General features: G+C 36.0%; 1 protein-coding gene across 11 annotated transcripts in view; it reads left to right on the top strand.

Moving 5' to 3' along the window:
* LOC117177683 (epidermal growth factor receptor-like) overlaps nucleotides 1–5,954 on the top strand; it is a 326,636-nt gene that overhangs the window by 270,476 nt on the left and 50,206 nt on the right. Inside the window, exon 1 of one of the 11 annotated variants that reach the window (XM_033368529.1) lies at nucleotides 1,910–2,003. The exons of the other annotated variants lie outside the window; for them this stretch is intronic. The gene's annotated coding sequence lies outside the window, so the exon portion shown is untranslated. Of the gene's footprint in view, nucleotides 1–1,909; nucleotides 2,004–5,954 lie in introns of those variants that run through there. 11 annotated transcript variants of the gene reach the window in all.

The raw sequence follows: 5,954 nt of genomic DNA on the forward strand, positions 1-5,954 counted from the left end.
ACTGCCTATTTATTTTTGTAACCATATTCAGCAGAAACCCTTGGTACAGGGACCCTCTGTCCGCAACCCGAGGACGCGTTCGGTGGTTTTGTCATAGGCCCTATATATATATATAATTTAAAAAGAATTAAACAACCCTGTAATAAGCGTAGAATAGAAAAAAAAATATTTTCAGATTTCAGTGCAAAAGTGAAGATTATGCTATTATTTTGAATGCGCGATTTATATTTCTGTCTAAAATGCCGCAATAAGAATTAGATGCCTCCTAAAACGTATTCGCTTCTATTTCCATAGCGAGCGCCACACAGTTTTCTATTCTCCCAAAGAAAACGTGCTTTCAATATATTTAATTTCTTCTAATTTTACTGGTAACGCACCTCACAGAGATATTTTTATTACTAATAAGTTCACAAAATATGTGTAATAAGTTGTTTTAATTCTTTCATCCGGAATGTAAATTCTGAAATTTTAATTCTCACCAATTCAACTCTGCATCTGTGGAGTTAAAATTATCTAGATTCACACATTTGCATAGATTTCTTTGTTGCATTTTTAAGACGTTTAAATAAATGATTAAAATATAAAGAAATATAAATTTGTATATTTTTCGAATTTATAAGTTATAAGAAGATTTAATCATGAAAAATAGGTTAAATAAATGCTTTCGTTAAATTTTACTTAGTTGATTGAGAGGAATAGGATTTGCACTTTTTCTGTTCCCGTTGGGGGATTTTTAGACGGAGGAAAAGTCGCGTATTCATAGGATTACAAATTCTTAATTTTTCTCAAGTATATCACACTTATGGCCACGTCTCACAATCGTGAGATTAGTGGCCATAGGGCACTATGAAATCTCAACGACAGGCCGGCGAAACCCTCGTGTGTCTTCAGGTTACGAAGCGAATCTAAGGGTGAAAGAATTTTGCAGCCACCTCGCAAGTGCCTGGGCATAATTTTGGCACGATGGTATGATTTTAAGGTTACGAACCTGTGATAGATTTGCAACTCTACACAGTAGAAAAAAATTACTTTTCGGATTTAAAGTAACGTACAACTCACAAATATTGACCGCTTTGGACGAAAAAATCTGAAAAAAAGCTGATAAGGTTTCCAAGAGAGTTTTCGAGACTGATTTTTGAATTAAGTTTTCAATTGCTTATAAATAAATAAATATGATGAAAAAATGGTAATTTTGTCTATTTGGCGTTCCCGGTGCTCGTCAATAATAGGAAAATGGTTGAAATCGCCTAAATTGCATAGAGTAACGATTTCTACGATTTTTTATAATTATAAGTTTTTTCAATTTATATTGCAAAAGAAATTGAATGGAAACAATATTATATTGAAAAAATTTTGTTTTAAGATTATAATTGTTCATATTATGAACAAAATGAAACAAATTTAATTTTCCATCAACAGATGCCCGAATAATGCATTTGTTATTGAATTTGTTAAAAAAAATATATAAAATTCATCAACCAATTGTGAACTCTACGGAAATCATCATCTTCTACATTTCTGTAAAAGTTTCCGTGCATTTTCTTGTCAAGTAGCTCTTGGCGAAATTTTTCAACCTCTGACTTCTTTACGTCAATAAGCTTGTGGTTCCTGATTATTTTCAGGAGAAGATCTCTACCATTTGCAAAGATATAAGCTGTACTTAGAACAATTCAGTTATGAAGACAATGGAGATTCAGAAGTCCGCGTCCGTCTTGACGGCGTGAGATGTATAATCGCAGAACAGACGAATTGATATAAAAGCTCTTATAGATATACATGATCTTACGTGTGGAGATATTAAAGGCCTTAAGCTCGTTCTTCGTCCATTGAACCAACCCAAACGAGTAGAGTAGAAAAGAGACGGTAAGCATCTTAGTCGCATATACCTTGCTCAGCGCCGCCATATTAGAAGACCAAATCTTCCGAACAAGATGTTTATATCTGCTTCATAGAGACTCCTTCACTGGTGTTGCGTCCTGAGCGTGGCTTTGAGGCACGGCCAGGTATGTATAGGTCTCTCTAGTGTCAAAATGTCTAATAACACTTCGGTTCTCGGGAAGACCAATAATCTTTCCTTTCGTTAGATGAATTTTGGCACACTTGTCCAATCCAAAGTCCATACCAACCTCTCCTGTGTATTGCTTGACGATATTTAAAGCACTCTGAAGTTTTCTTTTACTAGAAGCATATATCTTTAGGTCATCCGTATAAAATAAATGAGTAATCTTATGCTCGCGATGATTAGTGTCGCCACAGACATGTTGTCGTCCTGAAAGACGCCCTTCTGGAAGGTAACATTGTTTGTTTTCATACGATATTTTTCAGGTGATATAGTAAATCTAATTTTCCAAACTGGCATCAATCTCTATGCATCTCACTATATGTGGATGAACTTTCAAGCTGCTTAACAAACAGATGATAAGTCTCTGAGAGGTTGAATCTGGGGTGGGTTTTTGACAGAAATAGGGGGAACGCTGAAGAGGCTATAACCTCGCAAAATCAAATCGTTTCTTTACGTAATAAGTATTATAAAATCACTTATTTATAAATTTAATTATAAATTGTCTAACAAATTTATGGAAGTATTTATAAAAGCACCTATAAAAAAATTGGGGGTAGGTTTTCTGGATACAGTATTGCACATATTGCATTTATGCTACAATTCGCCCAAAGCAATGATTATTCTATATAATTATAAAAATAAATATTTCAATGGGTTAACGTCATTCATCCCTTTTGCATATTTTTTCATTTTTATTCCTCGAGCCCCTTTAGTCTCAGCATTGTTGAAATTGGAGCACTAAGGAAAAAATCACTAATCATAAATGGGCGAATTACCATTAATGGCTTTAGCGTATCAAGGCATATCTATATTCCACAAAAATAAGCCCTTTTAGTAAAAAGGTTGATTATTAATTACTTGGGTTGTTATTATCAAACTAACCCTGTATTTTCTTCAGCTTGGACGGCGAGTGACGCCACACCATGTGTTTCATGATATGAGGGCGCTATTGTTTTGTTTAGAAAATCTGCAATTCCGGTTGATGTTTTTTTACTTTTTATTGAATGTAATAGAATTTACGATGAATTACTTCTTTGCGAATTTTGCGATTTCACATACTGACTCAATTCTTGTTCGTCACAAAACAAAATTCATGGGATCACCTAGCTTTTTTCAATTCGCCTCAATCCGCTTTTTTAGTGTGGATACATGCATGGCTACGAAGATGAAACGCACCGCTGATCGTTTTACTTAGGTTATAGATTATGAATATCCATTACGCGCTATTGTTTAGGGCCAAACTTAAGTTTAGAAATAAATGAAATTCTGGTAACAGATACCTTGAACATTTATTTATGCAATTACTATTTCCATGCGAAAATGAGAACGTGTAACTCACTATTAAAGGGCGGGCCACTATTAATATTGTTATTATCACTGCATTAGGTTATCCCATTTGATCTTATTTATGTTCCGGGTTATCCCCAGGATCTCCGGGATGTACATGTAACTATTTTGAGGTATTTAAATGTTCCACGTGGAATAAGCACACAATATTAATATCTCACGTTTGACATTTTAATATCCCGGAAACACGCAATAGACATCTCAGATATCCTGGGGATATCCCTGGGATATGCAGATTTCCGTCTTGCAGGATATCCCGACGGGTTAACCGTGCGAAATTTTTAGGATAATGCGGAACACGTATCCTTACCGGCACTATACAATATTGGAACATATAAACGAAGTCAATTGGAGTTATAACCCAGCGGGCACGTTCTGTAAATATTACGTTACAAAAGGTCACATTTATACATAACTTTCTTTCAGTCGTGTAGCATAACAATTGCAGCACATAAATTTCACGTTAGTCTAAAAATTGAATTGCTATAAGCGTACCTAAAAGTTACGGAATTCTGTATTGTAAAATATATACGTAGACTGATAGAACTGTTACATCACTAAAATGTCACACGTGTTCCAGAACCTTTATTCTATAATTGTTCTATACTCGTTCTGTAACTATATAAGAAAATCGTTATGATACGTTGTTCCAATTGAGTTTTGTCGCAATTTACTTATTTGTAAATGTAACAGATATGTGACGGAATGATAGAATTTTTACGCGAGGTCGGAAATACATTTCTCGCGTAAGCCGACTGGAGTGCAATATTGCCATTTCTTTCATTTTTTCGAACCAGATTCGGAACATTTTTAATGGCAAGAATTTTTTTTATCAAGCTCTGCAAAACCCAACCAAATTGGCCTTAAGCACAAAGTTTTTCAAAATATATGATCATTTTGTGCTTAAGGTGGATTATTTTTAAACGAGTAGTGTATATTCAGTGGAAGCTTCTAATGTGTCCCCTAAGGGTTTACATTTTTCTTACACCTTCTTTATTCCTTTACACACCCTCCACACACTTACTTGGTGGTGGAAGGGGGACCTACTGTTTAAGGTGGGTTCCGAACCACCAAGAGCAACAGCCTTAAGTACTTAGAGAAAACCTTTTTCTCTAGAGGTACCGGTCCCACGACTCTCCGGAGATGAACAACTCCCTTGCTAGGCTAGTGTTCACCGCATGGGCCACCGAGACTCTTCCAGAGTGCGAGGCGGGAATCGAACCCGCAAGCCGAAGGAGTGGGTCCAAAGCCTACGCTTTAGCCCCCACGACCATCGTCCCACTAGTAGTGTATATATAGAGGAGAGTACTCGAATATGAGATATTCTCGTAATATGAGAAAGCGGGGTATCAGCTAAACTAAGAGACCCACTCTGTTGGTTCCATCACTAACTTGTAGCCCTTGAAGAAAGAGTAATTTCGTGGTATAGTCCATTTTTCATTGGGCTTCTAAAGATTATAGGTGAACTTTTTGTGAAATCGATGGTGGTCGAATTCTAGGAAGGGAATTCTTTAAACCCTATTTATTATTCATTAAATATGTATTTAGCAGTAAAGTTTGTCTGGAGTGATGGGGATTGAATAACTAAGTAGAAAAATATCGATAGTGTTGAAGTTTTTCATTGTACATGTCAGGCATAGTAAGTGCATAGTTGCATGGTGTGGTTCTCATAATATGAGATACCTACGGTTTTTATAACACTTTGGCTGCGCGGGGGAAATTGGTTACAAAAGTGTTTGTGACTACTGCAGAAACTAAATATATCTAAATAGCAGTAAATTTATACTCCGGAAACATAGAATGAAGTTTTTCATTAAAAATAAGACTTTATTTTGCATTTAATTAGCTATTTCCTGGAGTATCTCATATTATGAGAATAGTTTGACGAGTTTGGAAAACGCACTTTTTTACATTTTTTGTATTTTTAGCATAAGAAAAATTTTTTAATAATATTTTTCATTTGAGCTTCTTATGACAAACTAAATTTCCTTTAAAATGACCTATATTACATTTAAATTCAGTACATAAAATTCCAACAATCGCGCCAAACAGAGTTGGTGTTATGAGGGCAACACATAACTCCTTGAAGCTATTTATATTTTCTGAGTCTTCGTCTAGTCCATGCTGAACTTCGTAGACTTCTCTCCAACATACTTCGACCTCCTCTGATTTGGGTGGGTGTTCGACAGTAACTGGAGGGTCTTGGAAGAGTCGAGATGGGCCAGAGAGAAACTGTTGATTTTCTCTGACCCATCTCTCCCTCCGCTCTAGACTTCTCTTAGCGTCAGATAGTATCCGTATTCTCTCGACAATATGCTGCCTGATGATCAGCAGCTTTGACTTGTTAAGTGTGTGATAACGGGTCCGGAGTTCGAGCGCGAACTTTCGAACCTTGGCGGTAAAATTCCTGCCAGATGTGATGTAGTCAATCACACATTTAATCCGGGACGCGTACTGTCTTGCCCAGCCTATCTTTATGGCAAGTTGATGCATTCGTCTTTTGGTCTTATGATTAGCCGTTGGTTTTGTTTTACGGTTCGCATCG

The sequence above is a fragment of the Belonocnema kinseyi genome, chromosome 8 (genome assembly GCF_010883055.1).
Source record: "Belonocnema kinseyi isolate 2016_QV_RU_SX_M_011 chromosome 8, B_treatae_v1, whole genome shotgun sequence".
NCBI lineage: Eukaryota > Metazoa > Arthropoda > Insecta > Hymenoptera > Cynipidae > Belonocnema > Belonocnema kinseyi.